We start from the raw sequence: 22,289 nt of genomic DNA on the forward strand, positions 1-22,289 counted from the left end.
TGGGCCTGAGATGTCATGGCAATAGCAGCAGTAGTTGCTGCTGCAGCTGAAATGACGATGGCGGAAATGATTGCTGCAGTAATACCAAAATCTCTTTTATGACGAATAAGTCCTACTAAAGGAAAGGTATTTGGATCCGCCTCTACTGGAATGGGGACAAAAGTAGGTAATTTTACTATTAAAGCTAGATTAACTCTAGCATTCCAGCACTCTGCAAGCCAACATGTGATATTTCTACAATCTATCAAAGAGATGTTAGTGCTAACATTTGCTGTCAGAAAAAAGAATGGAGCTTGTACACAAATTGAGGCTGGATTGAAGCTACTATTAATCCATTGGTGATTTTTATTTATGTCTTTAATATAAATTTTATCATTTATATTAACTCTAACTGCTGAAACATTCCATAATGTATGTTTAGTTCCCAATAATCCTGCTAAAGCTGACACATCTGCCATTGCACCGGCCTCATTGGACAGAAGCCATTTATACCAGGGCCAACCAGCACTATTACTAAGAGTATCATCTCCTTTACTTTTAAATTGGTAACGCCTTAATGGAGGGGTCATTTGAAATCCCTGTAAGATCTGTTTCTGGATTTTATCTGAACTCTGACATGGAGTAAAAATCGGAGGAAATGCATAATTAGGTTCACACCAGGGAGCACCTTTTACATTACTAGCATTTATCTTAAGATTGGGCTGTCTAGAAGGGACAGTCACTTCACTCTGTATCAATAATGTGGTAATATTAACATTTGTAACATTACCTCCCTCTCTTGACCCATTTTGTTTTTTCTTAGTAATCTGAGTTAAAGTTGCAAGTATTATACTCATATCAACTTTAGACTTTTCTAATGGGTCCTGCCAAGCGCTAAGATTTTGTTTTTGTAATACAATACATGGGGGAGCTAGGTTCTTATTACCCTGGAAAAAACACAAAGTGCCATTCAGATGAAAAGAAGTTTGATTATAAATTGTTGGTGTTTGCATAGGATCCCTGATGCAAGGCATTTCCCCTTGGCAAGATGTGGAAAATAGAGTAGGTAAGACACTAGAATATGAATGAACTGGCATAGGGACAGGCCATGTTCTGGCCACAGCCCAAAACTGCATCTTAATTCCCTTTATCATCATCGGCAGGAACAGGCTCAGGATCATCAGTAGTAATGCGGAGGTTGTCATTCCTTGTTGTCTCATGACGCACGATTCGAGTCAACCGCTCTGGCACCCAGATAGGATCAGCTTGGCCCGGTACCGCCGCTCCGTGTGTTGAGTTCTGAATCCTCCCTCGGAAGTATCCTCAGGGGTCCTCTCAATGGGCCGTTTGTTGACAAGTTCCCGGGTTTCGGCACCACTTGTTGCGCCCCTCCCGCCAGCAGGAAGAACAACAACAACAGGATTCTTCTCAAGCACACTTTATTGGGAGCTCCAGACTGAAAGAGAGAAGGACCCTGACCCTACAGAGCCCCAAGCTTATATACTAGTGGTCAGATGATTGTGCAGTGTCGTCTGATTGGCATAAGTCTCATCAGTTGACTATGCATCACCCAATCGGGATAGGTGAGCAGCCATGTTAGGATAACATCATGTGCTCATGCACAGACAATTAGGATACAAAAGCAGTAAACAAACTGACACAGCAAAGCCTGATAAAGCCAGCATGGCTTCCCACACTGGGAGACAATGGTCATGAATAGCATGAGCAAGCGCATGGGCCGTGGGAGGGATCGAGTGCTCTCTGACTAGGTGTGAGGCCCTTTCAGTTGAGCGTGAATTCCAACTGATAATGAGCATCAAGTTAGAAGCTTATATATAGGAAGTTCAGATGCTCCTACTGCCGTTTCGCTACGATGAGAGGATCTGCCCCATCAAAAAGTGTTTTAAATGCCTCTTCTTATCTCCTTTGACCCATTCTGCTCTCATTCTTGTTTAGATAATCTGCTTCTTAGATATGGCTGCTAATACAAGGGATATCCAAATGCCATCATTATGACAAGAAGGCCTGCTGCCTAGTGTGAGGTGGGTCATCTTTGTCACATCTGCTAGGGCCCAAGAGACATGACAGAGGAAGTGGCAATTTAAACACAAGTGTTGCTCTTCTGCTCCCATGTAGAAGCTCCTCAAGGGAGATGGCATGAGTGATCGGGGTTTAGAGAGCTTCTCCCCAAACATGGGTACAATACTGGTCCGCACTAGCTGAGATTGGGGATCAGCCACCCTATATATTAAACTCTTTCTCTGAGGAGACACAAAGCTCATCGAAAAAGAAAATCAGAGATACAGGGAGCTCAGCACACAAGGAGACACACATGGACCAGCCGAGGTTCTATGAACATTGCGCAAGATGGGACAGGAAGAATATAACAGCCATAGGTTGGACAAAGGTATCCTGAGGCATTTCAACCTCCATATACAGATACTAGTGTATCATGACCCCACATTTAATACTAATAACCCAACTAATGAAGGCCTTCAGTTGAATGAGGGCAGAGGAGAGGGACCATAGAGTGTAATCTGATTGGAATGTGATCAATTTGCAGTCTGTTTATACAGTGAAGTTCACAATCAATAAAAAAAAAAAAAAGTTACTTGTTTTAGCCTTTTATTCATATTGGGTCATAGTTAAATAATTTAATACATACTGTCTGCTGTAGGTACCTTCTAGTCGCTGGGACAAAATGCCTGGCTCAGGGTAACTGATTAGGAGAAAGGGTTTATTCAGTTGACAGTCTCAAGGGAAAGCTTCATCCTGGCCAGAAACCGTGGAAAAGCATAAGTAATGGATTTGGAGCTGGACTAGTAACCCTCAAAGTCCATCGCTAAGTGGGACAGCTCATCCAACAAGGTGACCTCGCCCAAACTCCCTCCAGCTGGGGTCTGTTAGGAGGCTGAATCCAGAATGAGGCTGTGGAGGACACTTGACGTTCAAACTACCACCCTGCCTTTGTACCTTATAGTTAATACAGATGTCTCTGCATAAAAGCATTTACTTAGGGAAAGGTATAACCTCCGAGAAGGTTCACATATTGCAGCAAAGGACTAAAGTCCTGTGCATGCACAGGGCAGGCCAGGAACCTGGCCATCGGTGATCTATACATGGTAGAAAAGCTATCTGCATGATGCGATCATGGAGGCGACCTGCCTTGAGTGGTAAAACGTTGGGTTTTGTAATCCCCTAGCTAGCAAAACAGGACCTCTTCCCGTTGCATTTCAATTGGATAAGAGGATGCAGACTGTGTTCTGTTCAGAGGAAAATGCCCTAGTCAAACCCAAGACCCACACCTGTCAGCCTGGGGTTCCAAACAGCCCCGTTCAGAGCTGAGGCAATCAGGAGACCAGGATACAGAGCTCAACCTCTCCACACATTCGCCTGCTTCTGGGTGTGGCACGGCGTCACTCACCCTAGGAGCCCCATTTTCATCCTGAGTAATTTGGCATCACTTTAACAGCCTCAAGGAACTCAGCCCCACGGTGGGCTCTGCTGTTCTCCCCGCCTGTCACACACATTCCGCGCCAGACTTCGTTCTCACTTTCTCCCTGCCTGAGATTCACCCCACCCACTGCACACGCTACCTCCTTGAGATGTGTCTGCTGATACCGTGTTTGTTTGTTTGTTTGTTTATTTATTTATTTATTTATTTATTTATTTATTTTTGTCTTTTTTGTCAAGGTAGGGTCTCCCTCTAGCCCAGGCTGACCGGAATTCACTATGTAGTCTCAGGGTGGTCTCGAACTCTTGGTGATCATCCTATCTCTGCCTCCCGAGTGCTGGGATTAAAGGCGTGTGCCCCCACGGCTGGCTCGCTGATACCGTATTTAATGGGGCAGACCCCATCACTCGCTGCAACCTTCACCCAGTGCATTACTTTTCATTTTTCATATTTATAACTTGACATTTTCCTCACGTGCGTAGATTATATATATTTTTTTCTCTCTCCCTGCTAAAATTTACGAGTAGGAAATTTGTTTACCATGCCGCCCGCTGTGTCCCAATTACCTAAAACTCAACCTGGCAGGAGGAGGTGTTTCAAATAATTTAATAAATCAATGTTTCTGTGATGTAGATATTGTTCCCTTGGTCAGAGAACATGTGCGCAATCCCCTTGCAATCATTTGCAATACTCTCCTAGAAGTTGATTCAAGGTGCCCCTGAGGCAAGGTGAAAGTATCTTTCAGCTTCTTTCATTGGAGGAGAAGGTAATAGATACTGACTTTGCCAGGCTCCTCACCCAAAATTGATCTCAGATAGAGTTGTTCATTTTATGAGTTTGCTTAAGGAAAACAGGACATTAAAATATGCATATTTATTTCTAGACAATATAACAGCAACATGGAAATCATGAATATTCCTTTGGCAACATTAGGGTAGTTATTAAAAGAATAACATATGAGCTGGGCATGGTGGTACATGCCTTTAATCCCAGCACTCGGGAGGCAGAGGTAGGAGGATCGCCCTGAGTTCGAGGTCACCCTGAGTCTACATAGTGAATTCCATGTCAGCCTGGGCTAAAGCAAGACCCTACCTCAAAAAACCCAAAATAAGTAAAATAAAAGAAATAAAAGAATAACCTATGTTTTACTGTAGAGTTTCACGATTAAATTCTCAAACAATAAAGTATTTATGAAAATAAACTAGAAAAGTACAAACTTTTGACGGCTATGGAAATTTTATAAGTACTACAAAGGAAATGCAACACACAAATTCATTTTCCCTGTGATTTATATGGAGTCTCCAATCTTTTGGCAGCTAAAATTGGATAGTGGGATAGAAGTGATCATAAGAGATAGGAATGTTGATCATTCTTGCTGTTTCTATATCAGTACTAAAAGCTACTACTTTTAACAGCTCCCAGCTGAACACCACCTTCAGCAGAGGCAAGGGATCAGTCCTGAGCCTGACAGCACCTGCCTTCTCTGATACGTTGCAGTAACACCTAGGCACCCCCATCACAAATGCTGTATGATGACAGAATAAGGCGGCTAAATCAACATTCCTGATAAGAAGAGGAATTGTTATTCAGATAAATGAAAAGCTGAGCATATATTCTTTGCTTCCCCATCAAGGCACTAAACCTAAAAAAATCAGGCTAGAGTCTCATTATTTACACTGTTAGTAAGTTTTCAGACCATTTTGATGCACTTTTTTGTTTTAATTTTTTTAATATTTTGTTTATTTACTTGACATGTTGTGTTGGAGAGAGAAGCAGATAGAGAAAGGATGGGTATGCCAGGCCCTCTAGCCACTGCAAACAAACTCCAGATGCATGCAACACCTTGTGCATCTGGCTTTACTTGGGTACTGAAGAATCGGAAACCAGGTCCTTAGGCTTTGCAGGAAAGTGCCTTCAGTGTTGGACAATCTCTCCAGCCCTTGATGCACTTTCTTTTGACAAGTATGGAGATGAACTTTAACCACAGATGGGTTAATTCAGCAGCTATGATTAATAACCTATGGCACACATGGCATTGCAGTAGACAATGTGGAAGAGATGGAGTCTGAAGAGTTCCTATATCTCAGTCATCAAGACTTACAGTGACTTGGAGGACAGAGATGAAATAAAGTTATACAGCATGACTCAAGTGACTTATACATGGTCTTAGTGATTAAGAATATGGATATCTTGCTGAAATCTGGTGTGCCATTCTCTTTCTTTCTCTCTCTCTCTCTCTCTGTCTCAAATAAATAAATAAAATCACAATAAATTTAAAATATATATTACAGGTATTTATAAAATTATTGCAGTCATTTTAGTGAAATACCACAGGATGTTAAAACTCAAAACATTGGAAATATATAAAAGTATGCAAAATATAAGAAAATCTAAAGAATGAGTCACAAGAAGTGGATTAGAGACTGGTTAGATATATGTCAAGAACAAATGGTAGGAGAACCTATCAAATATAGTCTATATGAACATGCCATCCACAATGGAACCTCTTAATCTCAAAGTTATTTTTTTTAAAAAAGCAAATAAGAAAAAAATAAATTAAAAAGTAAAAGAATAAGAATAAAAATAACAAATAAGGGCTGCAGAGATGGCTGAGTGGTAAGGCACTTGCCTGCAAAGCCTAGCAACTCAGGTTCAATTCCCCAGTACCATGTAAAGCCAGATGCACCAAGCGGCACATACGCTCAAATAATGGGGCATGGAATTGAACATAGAATTCTCAAAGAGAAATACAAATTGCCACTGAAGGACCTAAGGAGATCTCTGCTCATCTCAACTCATCAGGGAAATGCAAATTAAAACAACTGTAGAATCCATCTCCCTCTAGTCAGAATGACAACCATCAAAATATCAAATGACAACCAAAATATCAAATGACAACCATCAAAATATCAAATGGCAGCACATGCTATTGGGGATGTGGGGAAAGAGGAACCCTCACCCGCTGCTGCCGGGAGTATAGGCCTGTACAGTTACGGAAATCAAAAAGTCAACAATAGACCTGCCATGAGATCTAGCCATACCTCTTTTGGGCATATACTCTATAGATTCTACCGTATACCACAGAGACACTCACTCAACCTTTTATATTGCTACTCGATTCACAACAGCCAGGAACTGGAAGCAGCCCAGATGCCCATCAACAAAGTGAATGGCTAATAAAGATGCGGTACATTTACACAGTGGAATTCCACTTGCCAGTAAGGAAAAATAGAGAAATCAAATTTGCAGGAAAATGGAGGGACTAAAAAAATAATAATAATAAATAAATAAATAAATAAATAAAACATGCTGAGTGAAGTCACCCAGGCTGAGAAAGACAAATACCACATAACCTCTCTTATATGAAGTCCCTAGCCTTGTCCAATGTCAATTAATTTTAAGCCTTAATAAATATCTATAACATGGATAGAGCATTAGAATAAAGATAGGAAAAAGGAGAAATAGAGAAGGAAGGAAGGGTCACTCAACAAGTCAATAATCAGCAAAAACAAAGAAAGGTACAGAAAGGGGGGTGGTGGAAGGAAGGACATGCGGACAGGGGTCGGGGAACAAAACAAATGGCAAACAGGAATCAATCCCATAGAATCCTTCTTCAGGGTACCTCTCGACATACCATTGCCCTCAATAAGGGCATGGGGGACCCAAACAGAAGCACTCTATTAAAGGTGGAGAAAGCATTACCCTAAAATCATGGGGCCTGGCTGGTAATTCTCAGGGCCAGAATTGGGTTACCTTCCCTGCCCACAGTGAGCTGTTGGTAAGGGATACATAAAGTCCCCAAAATCATACAGACTGCTGCCAAATCACTGGTTATCTGCAAGAGCTAAAAAGGTTAAGTCCCTATTGCTGAAAACACCACAGCCTACAGCCAGAGGCTGGAAATAATAGGGAATCCAGTTCCCCCCCGCCTAGTCCTCATAGTGCTGGAAAGTGCAGTAAGAGCAACTGGAGAATAAGAGTTGCCAACCGATGGAGTAAAGGGAAGATCCTTCCAGCTACAAAATCAACCAGCAGAGCAAGAAGTAGAGCCTTGTGCCATAGCGGCGCACAACCAAGGCAGGTAACCAACTGCTCACAGACTGGACCTGAGACCCACTCAGTGGGCCTGAACTCTTACCTGGTTTTGGGATTCAAGCCAGAGTTCCTAGAATTAAGAAACCAATAGGCTCCAGAGAGAACCTGCACTGCTCTCTAAGAAGCATGGACATACACTTCACTGTATCTTTCTAATAACTAGGCTTATCCTCTTTTATTCAAACTCTTCTCAGCTTTGGCTAGAGAATCTATTCTGTTTTACAGAGGGAGGAGGATATGGGGGTAGGACAAGGATATATCAATATATTAAGAAGAGATCCAGGGTCTACAGAGAAAGCAACGCTAAATCAGATTGCTGTTTTGTCCAGCAAGGCTCAGGAAACATTGCAGAAGAGGAGGCAGTAAGATTGTAACTGCCTCACTGCCTCAAGGCAGGTGAGAACAGCCTGAATGATGTTTCCCCCATGCCTGCAGACTGAGGCCTTATGGTCCACACAGTGAATACCAATAACCCCACCAAAGCCCCTCAGCAGAATTGGAACAGGGAAGAGATCTATGTGTGCAACCATTTTTATTTTTTAAAAAATCAATCAATTAAAACTAGTACTAGAAAAAAGAAAGGAAGGAAGGAGGGAGGGAGGGAGGGAAGGGAGGGAGGGACGGAGGGAGGAAGGAAGGAGGGAAAGAAAAGCAGGAAGGAAGGAAGGAGGGAAGGGGGGAAGTTAAAGGAGTGCTATTTACCTTTGTTTCTTCTTATCTGTTTTTCAAGTTTATGGCTAACAAAGTGATGATAATAACTATATTTTAGACTTTTTTCATTTTTCCTTGGTTTTCTCCCCTTTAAACATTACACCTTTAATTAAAGTAATGGAGGGGAATAGTTGGTGGATTAGATAAGAAACTCTCATGTTTGGTGATATTTGATGAAAGCTAATGGATAGTGACTCCCTCGTTCCTCTCTCCCTGGTAGTCAAGCCATCCCCTCTCGTATATGTACAGCCATGCCTGCCATCTGCTGCAACAAAAATAAAAACAGCATGGTGTGCTAACGAATATGCCCTAAAGACATCTCGGCAGACTAATTTCCTGTTAAAATGGGGCCACTATCAACTCCTTTTCCTTTTGATTATCATTCAGAGTTTGCAGGAGGGATCATGCTGAAGAGGAAACAGCATTGGGAAAGCGATCAAAACACATCAAAAATGTTGTGTAACTTTTGGAAAATAATTGGACTATAGATTGAAAGATAAAATATACACTAAACTTGGTAACTGGAAATGAGAGTGGAAGGCAAGATTTGATATTATAAGTGTTGATTTAAAATTGTTGACTTATTTTTAATCAACTTAAGGAAGAAAACAATCTTTTCAAATTTGTATCTCTGGAAACTGCTGTAATTCCATGTGTAGGAGGGACTGTTTTTTATTTATTTATTTATTTATTTATTTGCTTCACTTACTGAAAAGTCTTTTTCTATATTTAGTAAACGCAGTAGTCAATTATGCTACTATAGAAATAGGTGCTAAACTGTGAGAAATTCACACCACACAATAACTTCTATTTTTATAGAGATCATAATTCTTCTTTTTATTTTTTTTTGTTATTTTAATTTATTTATTTGAGAGTAATAGACAGAGAGAGAAAGAGGCAGATAGGAAGAGAACAGGCGCACCAGGGCCATCAGCCACTGCAAACGAACTCCAGACTCATGCGCCCCTTGTGCTTCTGGCTAACATGGGTCCTGGGGAATTGAGCCTCAAACCAGAGTCCTTAGGCTTCACAGGCAAGCTCGTAACTGTTAAGCCATCTCTCCAGCCCAAGATCACAATTCTTAACTCAGCTAGAAACTATAAGTGTCATTAAGTATCTTCTGTCATTATATGTGGTTTTCACATACTAGGAATATGTGTGTGTGTGTGTGTGTGTGTGTGTGTGTGTGTGTGTGTGTAATTTCACATGGTAAGAATATATGTTATATCTGGGCATGAGGCTTGTTCTAACAAAACAGCAATAAATCAGAGCAGTACATGTCTTGGCCAGGCTAAGGCTGTAGTTGGTGGTGTCAAAGATCTTTGAGCTCATAGGGTAGAAATCCTGAAATGTTTGTGACAATGCCTACTTCAACATGAGCCTCCCCGCAACAATAGTACAAGGATTCCATTACCAATGCATCATGGAAATGATGAAAATATAAAAATGAGAGGTTAGTTTTTTTTTTTTTAATCTCATGAGACTAGAGGTATTACTTATTACAGCAGTATTACTCAACCTATCTTGAGATCAGTGCATGAACATGCAGGAGCCTCTCAAATAATATGTAATTTATGCATAAAATTTGTGCTCATTAACTTTGAAAACACTGAACACAAGCACACTGTATTTGTATCATAGCTACAAAACTTACTATCTACAGGACCTCAGAAAACTTACCCACATGGCCTGTGCCTTCACTTGTTTATCCATGACAAGACACAGAACCTTATGTAGTATCATTACTGCTATTAGCATTGCGTTCTCCCACACCACTGAAGAATCATTATTCACTTTAAACTAGGAGGATTAATGTGACATTTTCTCTGGCCAAATAATACTTAAGTAGAATTATTAACACGTGATTATTTATTTATTTAATTAATTATTTTATTTATTTATTTATTTATTTGAGAGCTACAGGCAGAGAGAGAGAGCGAGAGAGAGAGAGAGAGAGATAGAGAGAATGGGCGCACCAGGGCCTCCAGCCACTGCAAACGAAGTCCAGATGCATGTGCTCCCTTGTGCATCTGGCTTACGTGGGAATCGAGCCTTGAACTGTGGTTCTTAGGCTTCACAGGCAAGTGCTTAACCGATAAGCCATCTCTGTAGCCTAATATGTGATTTTTTTTAAGAGCCTGTACACTATGCTTTGCTATTTTTTTCCTATATCTATCAGATGAGCAATTTTAGCTAAATATGAGCTCTCTCCCTAAGATTTTGGACTTAGAAATGAAGCAATGAGGGGCTGATGGAATGGCTTAGTGGTTAAGGGACTTGCCTGCAAAGCCTAATGGCCTAAGTTCAATTCCTCCAATACCCATGTAAAGCACATGTATCTGGGGGTTCATTTGCAGTGGAGGGAGGCCCTTGCATACCTATTCTCTCTGTCTCTCTTTCCTCTATCTCTCTTTGCTTGCAAATAAATTTTAAAAAATAATATTTTTAAAAATGAAGCAATGAGGGCTGGAGAGATGACTTAGCGGTTAAGCACGTGCCTGTGAAGCCTAAGGATCCCGGTTCGAGGCTCGATTCTCCAGGACCCACGTTAGCCAGATGCACAAGGGGGCGCATGCATTAGTTTGCAGTGACCGGAGGCCCTGGCGTGCCCATTCTCTCTCTCTATCTGCCTCTTTCTCCCTCTCTGTCGCTTTCAAATAAATTAAAAAAAAGAAAAATGAAGCAATGAATAACTCCAACTGACTTTAAGTATATATGTAGCAATGCTTATACCTGAAATCATGTGTTACTGTGGTACACCGGATCACTAGGGTTGATTTCCTCCATGTATCTAAGGACAAACCTCTCCCATGTTTTGCTCCTAGCTCCTGGTGGTGGATGGAAATCTTTGTCAGTTCTTGGAGGATCACTCTCAAACTCTAATCTCTTTCTATCTTCACATCTCCTTCTTCCCCGTGCATTTCTCATATCCTCTTGTCTTCTTACAAGAGCAACATTGAATTTAGACTCCATCCTAAATCCTGATTGCATGACTATTATGTTCCTATCTTTTTATTATATCTCTAATAATCTTATTTCAAGTAAACTCATATTTTCAAGTATTAAGAATTAGAATTTAAATATCTTTGGAGATAACAATTCAACCCACTATATCTCCTATAACTTTAAGATTTTTTTCAATTAAGATTACATGAACAAAATCATAAAAATATATTAATATTTTCAATCATCTCAGAAAAGATGATTATATTTATTCCAATTGCATCATGGACATATTATATGTTTGACTAAATTCATGCAAAAGTAGAAATACATCTGGTATTATTCAATAATTCATATAAACTGAAAGCACTAAAAAAATTTGTGATTAAACCTAAATGCAAAGAAACATGTTCTGGGCATTGTGTCTAGAACACACTTTGGCCCAGCAACATACACTACAGTATTTGTTTAATCTTAGCTCCACCTGTAAGCTGTGATAAATTGGGTGAGTTGAACATGCAGAAGCTCTTTTCCTCTACCTATGTTAACTTTTAAATTAGCTGTTAATAGATAATCTCTAATATTATTTTTGATTTAAAAACTAAGATATAAAAATATGTTGAAATAAATGCCAAATTTGTTGGGGTGTGGTTTTTCATTATCAATCAAATTACCTGATTTAACAAAAATCCAATATGGCCTGAATTTTTCGGGTTTTTTTTTTTTTAATCTAACCTAATGATGGAAAGTGACCATTGTGCCAAAAGACAGTCTCTTAGGTCATGGGTTTTATACCTAGCCCTCAACATCCATTATAGAACTGGCTCAAGACAACAAAGATTTTTCTACCAGTAAGTTACATGTAATTCCTGCTCTGAAACATTAAGAATTTGATGAAGCATAATTGTTTTTACTTAATTTTTAAATTATGGACATACTTAGTATGAATACAACATGTGTTGGTACCATCCTTTCCCTCCTCCCTGCCCCCATTCTGCTGAGGACCCTCAGTGGGGTTGCAGGTATTCCCTATGGGACTGTGGGTTATGCATTGTGGGAGCAGCAGTCACTTATTGAGGGGAGGCATTGCTTCTGGGCATGTTGTCCCAAGTTGTGACTCTATCAATCTTCCTGCTCCCTCTTCCACAAAATTCCCTGAGCCTTGTTGGGTGTGCTTTAGGTCTACCTCAGTGATGAGCTCCTGAGAGCCTCTGGATCTCTGCTTTGTTAAGTATTCTCAGAGTCTGTCTCCTTCAACCTGGTGCTGATTGTCAGGCTCACCATGGAAACAGCACTCTTGCTGATCACCCCAAGTCCTCTGTGACTGAAGCGGGGGTTTAGCTGAAGTGCGAGGCAAAAAAAAAAAAAAATTACTAGTTGAAAGTCTCTCATATTAATCACTAATCAATAAAAGAAAATTTTGACCAGCTGCCTGTTTCTCTTTTATTTCATCCTATTTTAATTTCAACAATGTGTTTACTAAAACTTACTATACTACCTATAACCCCCTCAGGAAAGGAAAATAATCAGCATTTTTATGCCAATTCTGACCCATAACTCTGTCATCTGATGTTTGAAGTGCGTGCTCTAATCATATTAGAATTGGGCAAGGCCTCCATTACCTGTTTTGTTAGGTTAATTTCTTCTTAATTTGAATGTGGCCTTTTCTCACAGGGCTTGCCCCTGATAAATCTTCCTCATGGAATAATTCAGGTAAACACATAATCTTCTTCAGGCAGCATGCCTCGTGACTCTGTGAAGTGCGCCATCTTCTTCATTGGAAAGGTGCCATTTATAGGTCATGGCTAATCCCTTCAGGTTCTCTGCCTTCATTCATCCTCCTGAACTGCCTCTTCTCCGTGTAGGCTGCACTCATTCATTCATTTTGGTATCTTCATCATGAAGCTTTGCCTGACCTGTGGTGGTTACAGCAAGTGCTCTTCCAGTACATTTGTACATTTTCACCGCAACACACACGCACACGCACACACACGCACACGCACACGCACACAGTCATCGTCTCAGCTGCAAGTCCCCCTCTCAGCAATATCTTTCTGAAATACCACTATCCATCCAAACATGGTATTCACGGTCTCAGCCCCACTGGTATGTAATCTGCCTCTGCTGATGCAAAAAAAGCTTCAAGAGAAACATTGTTTCGTTCTTTTTTTGTTTGTTTGTTTGTTTCTTCTTTCTGATATTCTGCCACAGAGCCTAGGAAGATATTTAGTATACAGTGGACAATCAATACAAAGTGAAGGAATTGGATGGGGGATTTGATTTGAATGTGTATTTGGTACTAAATGGAATGGCAAGTGTGTAGGAAGCTACCATTTCCAGTTTTGTAGTCTCAGTACTATAGGACTTGGCACCTAATAAGGATGCAATAGATCAGTTCTATTTAATTGACACTGTAAATAGAATAAATAAAAAATAAATAACATAAAACTCTTTCCTTGATGCTAAAATTTTAAAAAGGGGGTTCTGACCTTAATTTATTATGGTAAAGTGCATTTATTTTACAATTACTTTCAAAATACTGCAGAATTTTTGACAATTTCTTTTTATATATGTTTGATAACCATGTTTTTGTTAGAGAAAAAGAAAGTGGCTGATTTATAACAATAATGTGACTGTAACAAGAAGTAAAAGAGCCTACATGTGTTGAGCCCTAATTATTCATCAGATTGTGTGAAAACATGAATATGGTGTTGAATTCTTCTCAAAAGCATTTTAACATATGCCCACACAACTCTTGGTATCTTCCAATCAAGTTCAAGATTCAAGAAGTCCAGGTAACTGAATCAAGATTGGTATCTTATTAAGTAAAGAATGGGGCTAAAGCACCCATTTTGCAGGCAACTTCCTTAGCCACTAAGCCATATCTCCAGCCCCCATATTCTGATTTTTCTCTTATTCTGTCCTCTTTATCACTATCAGTAAACAATTTGACTTGTCCCATAGCTATCCTTTCTTTTGACAAAAAACAATTACTGATTTAGTTCAACAATGAGGTCAAGCTGATTGGATTCAAGTTGGCATGTACTGCTTGGGATAATTTTCTTTTCTAGACTGTGAAACATACCCTAAATGGCTGGAATATTTGTTTTATAGTTCAGGAACTTTACCAGATCCTTCGAGTCATAGGCAACTGTTCTTTCTTATGCACGCAAATACCCATTGCATGGAAACACTGTTCTGTATTATCAAGTTCATAACTGATCAGTTGATATCTATGGAAGCTGAGGAGTGCCAGGAGAGTATGTAGGGGAAAGAGAAGTGATATGTTCTCATTCTCTGACTCTTATTCCCTCTTATCTCTTTCATACATGTACCTGCACAGATAGACACATATTCACATATTACAGACATACACATGACAAGTACCTAAATTCTACCTATCTTCCTCTCTGGTGATAAACATAACGTACTATAGCTGATTTTAGGGACTTGGTGGGGAATCATAAATGAAAAGAATAACTTCCCTAGGGTTATAAATTGTGTGGTAAGGAGGTGCTTACATTACAGTTATGGTACCAAATATATATATATATCAAAAGGAAAGAATCATTAGTGGACTATACAAAGCAGAGACAGAGTACATATGCCCCAAGGGTAGCCTTGGAAAATTCTACAATATACATTGAAATAAATAATTGCACATTATGTTTCATGCAGAAAATTTGATTTGTCCATTTGAGCTCATCACATGCTCTACAATTTTATTCAATGTTAAATATTTTGTATTCTGTAATTGAGATATATAAACTTCATGACCTAATTTTAAAAAAACATTTTATTTTTATTTATTTATTTGACAAAGAAAGAGAGAGGGGGAGAGAGAATGGTTGTGGCAGGGCCTCCAGCCCTTGAAAATAAACTCCAGTCGCGTGCGCCCCCTTGTGCATCTGGCTAACGTGGGTCATGGGGAATCAAACCTGGGTCCTTTGGCTTTGCAGGCAAATGCCTTAACTGCTAAGCCATATCTCCAGCCCTCATGACCTAATTTTGACTGAACATCTTCCTGACCACATCATTGGGAAGAAACAAAAGTGATAAAGTTGAGTCCTTTTTCAAGTTAAACCTGAAAGCCTTGCAAGTCCCATTTCTCCTCCCTAATATCTCCTCTGAGTAGTTTTAGAAAAACAGCACTGCTTCTGGATCATTAAAACACAGATTTGATCATCGCCATTTCAATCCTTGGCTTTCAACATATACCATCCTCTATCCCTTCTTACCTTGATTTTTAAAATCTACAATTATTTTTAAAAATATTTATTTATTTATTTATTAGAGATAGAGAGAGAGAGAATGGGTGCACTAGGGCCCCAAGCCATTGCAAAAGAAGTCCAGCCACATGTGCCACCTTGCACATCTGGCTTATGTGTGTCCCGGATCATCAAACCTGGGTCCTTCACAGGCAAGTGCCTTAACCTCCAAGCCATCTCTCCAGTCCTAAAATCTACTATTAATTTTAAAGAAATATAGTTATGTGTGTTGCTCTAATTATCTTTTCCATCTTCCACCTTATACTCTAGCTTTCCTTGTATGATTGTAGAAATAGACCAGTAATGGATGACGACTCTAAATGTCTACCATCAAAATCTTTAGGGCACAAATAAATATTACTCTTAAAAAAAAAAAAAAAGAATAAGAGAAACTATGGCCTGGAGTGGAACAACTTTTCTAGATGTAACAACTTTATCTGATGACCACAAATCATTCTTTTTCCTTCTTGCAGATCCCAGGCATTTAGGAACTTAACGTCCACCCTTAACCACGTGGGAGTGACACAGCGAGTCACCACATGCAATTGTCATTTTCTCCGAGGCGTGAGTTGAAGTCATCAAATCAGTGAAGTCAATGAGAAGACACTTGGCAGTTTACATATTTATGAGACAAACCAGGAGGAACAAGACACCCCTTCCTTATCCTCCGCCTCCCAACCCCCCAACTCTCCCACGACCCCCATCTAACCACGCACACTGTTAAAGCCAGGCAAACCCACCAGGATAACAGAAGGCTGTCTACTGCATTGGTTTTGAAAAACTTAGAGAGGGTCTTGCCAGGCAGGGAGTTAAGAGCTAGGTAGCGCTATACAGTCTCCCTTTGGGAGAAGTGCAGACTGGAGGCTCAGTCTCAGTACATGGAAAGCCCTATTTGGGGTTGTAAGAATTCCCGCCAGCAGAAGTTAGGTCAAGGTTTGGTCTCTATGGACTGTCTCCCTCTAGGGCAACAGGGTGATGTGAATGTCTCTTCCAGAAGAGTGGATAAAGCATACTCACCCAAAAAGATCCAACCATGCAGCCAAGCCAGTGGGACTCACTGGGTATGGAGAGGCTTGGGCCTACATGACAAGATAGAATATATGTAATTAACTTAAATGTGGCCAAGGAAGAAGTAAGAAACTACTGAGGAGTGATGCAGAGGCATGCTGGATGCCCACTGCTGAGAAGTGCCAAAGACAGAACAGACTGACATGGTCCAGGGTGTTTTGAAGGGATCCCACTGCTACAGACAAAAACTCTGGTTAGCTATCAAATAGTTGTGATCTGTGAGAGCATACAATGATAAAAGAAACAGATATTATTTCTGCAAATTATTAACTATAGACTGGGTTAATTGCTTATGTACACTTGCAGTTTGCTATATCTAATTTTTCCCACATTTTCACCACTGACTTGGTTTTCTAGATGTTTATTTTTAAGTTAATTAATTAATTACTTTTATTTGAGAAAGAGAGAGAGGCAGACAAAGAGAAAGGAATAGGTGTGCCAGGCCTTCAGCCACTGTAAACGAACTCCAGAAGCATGTGCCACCTTGTGCATCTGGCTAATGTGAGTCCTGGGGAATTGAAACTGGGGTCCTTTGGCTTTGCAAGTGAACGCTTAACCACTAAGCCATCCCTCCAGCTCTAGAAGCTTATTTTTATATGAACTTTATGTTTCATTTGATTAAATTTATTTGCGTCATGTTAAATGTAATGATTAAGAGGAAATAAGACACATTACATCTTCCTATGTGTGCAACTTTATTACAAACTTGTTTTACACATTTTAGTGCCTTGAAGGTTTTGTTCACAAAGATATTACATGCTTTTATTAAGTCTATTCTTTGAAGCTTTATTATTTTGTTGTTTCTGTTGTAGTGATTTTCCATTATACTTTTTAAATAAATGATTAACAATAAAAATAAATTTTTCTATAATAATGTATTTAAAATATATTTTCTTATAACTTGTGCTATTATTGTGATTGAAAAGCAATGAAAAATGAGCTTGGAATTATAAATAAAAACCAAATATATCCATTTGGAAGTGTGAATTTTATTCTGCATGCAGTGGGTAATCCTAAAATTTTATAAACAAATTATTTATGTATATAAAGTAATTTCTTCCCATTGGCTACTCTTGACTCCCTTCCCTGTTGCCCTTCCGCTGGCCATCTTTATCCCAACTAGTTCCTTTTCGACCCTAAGTCACTTTTTTTTTTTTTTCTCATGTGTGTAGGTGTGAAACTCTAAATTTATTAGGGTTGTCTGCACGGGCAAACATGGAGCCTCAGTTGTCAGAGCACATAAGTCCTTCCGGTGGGATATACCACTACATAAAATGTTTCCTGTTCTATCACCCATCATTAATTTCTTTCAATTCCTCTTGGATGGGTGGGGGCTAATGCTCTCCTCCATCGTTCATGATAGTGTGTTGATGTGCCCAGTCATGCATGGGTCTTGTGCAAATTATGATGTTCTCTGTGATCTTACTTACCCTCCATGGCTCAGGGCATGATGTGGAAGGAGGGGCTAAAGGAATGTAAGAGCTACAAGATGAGGAGAAACACTAGAAAACATCACAGTCCAAGAGTGACACGGTGATTACATTCATGAGCTCACACTTAAATTATTTTTAGTAGTGGACTTGCAAGGTAAAAGTTGTATTTGAGAAGAATGTACTTTCCTGTCAATGTGAAGAACGGCTTACTGGGATAGGACCGAAACTGGGCAGGCATTGTCATAGATGAGGAAGGAGGAAATACTGCAGTAAGCCCGTGAGACTAGGGGCTGAGAAAGAGCGCAAACTATTGCTTCTTAGAGAATTAGTTTAACAAGACCTATCACTAACTGGACATTTGATGAGGAGGAAGAGAGCAGAGTCTGTCAATGAAGGAGGTAACCCACTGGAATTGAACAGAGACTCTATAAGTCCCAGGAAGGAAGAGATCAGCAATGTCCTAACATGCAACAAAATATTAGTGATAAAAAAAAAAAAAAAAAAAACCTAGAATCCTACTAGACCATCAATGATGCATTAAGGTGCCTCTAATTCCAGACTCTTGGACAGGATTATGTATGCAAGCTGACAAACACATGCATGGCTGCTAAGGAAAACTCAGACGACAAGGTGGAGTCATGTTGGGCATCAGGCGTCTTCTCATATCTGAGGCAAAACACCAAACCAAGAACAGGTTGTATAAAGAAACGGATTTATTGCAGGCTTAATGTTTCAAGGGGAGATTGACCATGGCAAGAGAAGACTGCTGGATATCATATATTCACACCAACAGTAATAAAGAAACAAAGAGTAAACTGGCTAGCTCTGGCAAGGGGGAGGTGGATTCTGAAATCTCCAGGTCCGCTTTCGATAAATCACCTCTTGCAGCAAAGCTCCACCTTCCGAAGTCTTCCGCTCAAACCATCACATAGTGACACCACGGTATGTAATCAGAGCCAGAAATAAAGAACAAAATGGCATCAGAGGTATTATCAAAGGCTGAGGACAAAGAAGCTTTTGGATTGGTTTTGTTGTGTGGACCATGGAACTCAGAAACATGCTTGATCAAAAGCAGAGGAGCAAGTGGATGAAGCAAGACCCTGCATTTTATAGGGACAAAGTGAACCAACTCTTGTTGGAATTACAAAGAGTGTATGACAAATGGTTAAAGGTTTTGATGTTATTGTTATACTTAAAACATCATAACTTATGATTGTAATGCTAATATTAGGTATTTCGTGATGTTCCAATTCCGTTGAGTTTCTAACTTCATATAAAGCTACATTACTCTCTTTAACACATTGAGTATGTGTTTCTGTAAGCCACTTTGTAGATACTTTGGTTTGATAATACTTTAAAGTGATAGTTTGAAATTATATCATGGCAGATATTCAACTTTTATTTCAATAATACAATATTTGGGTTCTGGGGAGATGGATCAGTGTTTAAAGGCTCTTGCTTATACAGCCTGCAAGCCTGTGTTCAATTCCTCAAAACTCACATGACACCAGACACGAGACACGGCACATATGTTCGCTACTATTCACATACCAATGACCAATGCAAATCATTTCACCCGCCCTCAAGTCAATCAAGCAGGAAAGCTTATATGACTCCTAGTTAACGGTGCTACAAAGTTTCATGACAAAGATGTACATTGTTAACAGAGAGAGAGAGAGAGGAAGAGAGCAATAGAGGAGAGATCCAATTAATGCTAGTCTAATTAAATTCAAACTTTAATTAAAGTTGCCATGGCTTATGTGGCCCTGTTGAACAGTAAACTTTCAACAAACAAGATCAAAACATTCAGCAATCATTTCCAGCTTTCATCAAGCACCACAGGAAGAAAAAAGTATTAAATCCATTTTGTTGAATGCAGTTGGGAAATAAATTTAAGACAAAAATAGAAGGTTTGGTGAAGTCTTAAAAAAAAAAAGAACAACTAAGATTTGAACATTAGATTACAAACTTCCATGTTCATTTCTTAGGCTAAATTATCACCCACAGTGGACTCCAGAACATATTTATAAATCAAATGTTTTCTGTAGCCATTTCTTTGCCTTCAGGATGCTTCTTTAGCTTCTTTTTAAGAAATATTTTATCCCTTTATTAATTTATCTGAGATAGGAGAAAGAGGGAGAGAGAATGGCCATGTCAGGGCCTTTGGCCACCAAAAACAGACTCCAGGCTCATGTGCCACCTTCTGTGCCTGGCTTTACATGGGTACTGGGAAATCGATCCCTGGTCTTTAGGCTTTGCAGGAAAGCACATTAACATCTGAGCCATCTCTCTAGCTCTGATAACAATGTTATTGGTGTTTTATAGATAATAATTTCAGGATGAGCCATCATGAAGGAGAGATGGAGTTTATTAAGAAGAAATCTTAGCATAGACTTAATCCCTGGAAAAAAGAGGAGATGTAGTTTGGGGAAAAGATGGTACATACTCAAGTGTAGGTATGGACTCCTCAAGAGAAATGTATATTTGGCAATCTTAGAAGTAGCCATGTACATTACTTAGGTGGCTTTTGAAATTACACTGATTGAAGAGTTTCTAAGGAAGCTTTATTTTTCTACTTATTTATCATTATCATTGTTATCATTCTTTTGTAAATGACATTGTAGTAGGATGATTGCTAAAGTGCCTTGGATAGTATTACAATCTGGTAAAAGTTAAACAATGAACTCGAACATTGCACAAAAATTTTAAGACATGGCTTTTACTGCAAATAGAGTTCCTTGGAATGATCACAGAAAAATGCCTGTTTATATCTGGGAAATTTACAGAGCATTATTCATTGCTATTTTTACATCCTTATTTGAAATATATCTATTTTTAAAATACTCTATTCTAGAGCCGGGTGTGGTGGCACATGCCTTTAATCCCAGCACTCGGGAAGCAGAGGTAGGAGGATCACCGAGAGTTCGAGGCCACCCTGAGAGGACATAGTGAATTCCAGGTCAGCCTGAGCTAGAGTGAGACCCTACCTTGAAAACAAACAAAAAAACAAACAAAAAAATATACTCTATTCTAAGCAACCTTCATAACAAACTTTGTTCTATTATTTTTGACTCAGCTGGTGAGAGGTTTCAGCCACATTATAGGATGAGGGACTGTTCTGTTCTTATGCCATCTTAGTTTTATCTGTCCATCTATCCTTCCCCAAGACTACCTTGATGAACTACAACTGAGACAATGACCAGCCAGGAAACAACTTGACCAGGACTGCTTACTTTTGCATAACTCTTGCTCTTTGTCACAACCCAAAGCTCGGGTCAGAACTTGAAAATGGCCTTGCAACCATTGAGCCCATTTATCTATCATTTATCTATCCTCTTCCTAACAATGGTCACATTCAACGAATTTCTTCCTTTCACTTTGATTTATTCCTTTACTTATACATCAGGATGGGTAGTAAAACCTGGCTTTTTGTATGGCCAGAGTTTAGGCTTCACAAAGGCCAAAGGTCATGTCATCTTCAGAGGAAATAGCTTTACTATAATACCTTTCTGTTTTAAATTCAAAGAGAACTTAGAAAATTCAGCCACATCATTGAACAGACCAAGGCCTTCATGATGCTTAATTTTAGGACAGTGAAAGTTTAGAGGCGACAGGACCCCAAAACTAAAAGCAAGAAATATTCTTGAAACCTATAAAGGGGAGTTTTGAATTTGCCCTTTATCTTTTTTCCCCTAAAACCTCGCTTGAGGATGTGAATAGGTGCCTCTGGTATTATGTCTTATTTACCCTAAAAGAGAAAATTAAAAGATGAGGTCACTTTCTTTTCTGAAAAGCTGGTAGCACTTAGACATTTAGTCTCAGGGCTGGACTATCCTGTTCAGCCTCCATCCAGTATATTCCCATAAAGCGCCCCAACCTGGACTGTTAGGTGAGCTTTACCATTTCTGGAAACCCCTGCTACATTGCCTACCATTCCATTTCTCTAGGGAGCCCCTAAAGGGCAGCAGCTCTGTCCTCTTCCCTTAGCTTCAGTTCTGTGATGTCCGGAATTAAACCATTCTAAATGTTATCCTCTGGTACCGGGATTTCATTTGTTGACATTCCTAAGACAAGAACCCAAAGCCACCGACATGGGAAGCTTTGCGTGAACGTGAGTGTCCTGCACTATAGTTCCAAAGTGACGGCTGAACTAAGAATGAGAAAGTCTCCATGGCTCTCCAAACTTCCATGTGAAGCTAAGGGATACACAGGTGGTTAATATTAATTCTGTGTGTTCCATGAAGGTGTGTCTTGAGGAGATTTGCACTTGAGTCAGTGAACCAAATAAGAAAACTTTGCCTTCACTGGGTATGGACAAAATGGAAAGTTCAGGAGGTG

This window comes from Jaculus jaculus, chromosome 11, assembly GCF_020740685.1.
Source record: "Jaculus jaculus isolate mJacJac1 chromosome 11, mJacJac1.mat.Y.cur, whole genome shotgun sequence".
Lineage (NCBI taxonomy): Eukaryota > Metazoa > Chordata > Mammalia > Rodentia > Dipodidae > Jaculus > Jaculus jaculus.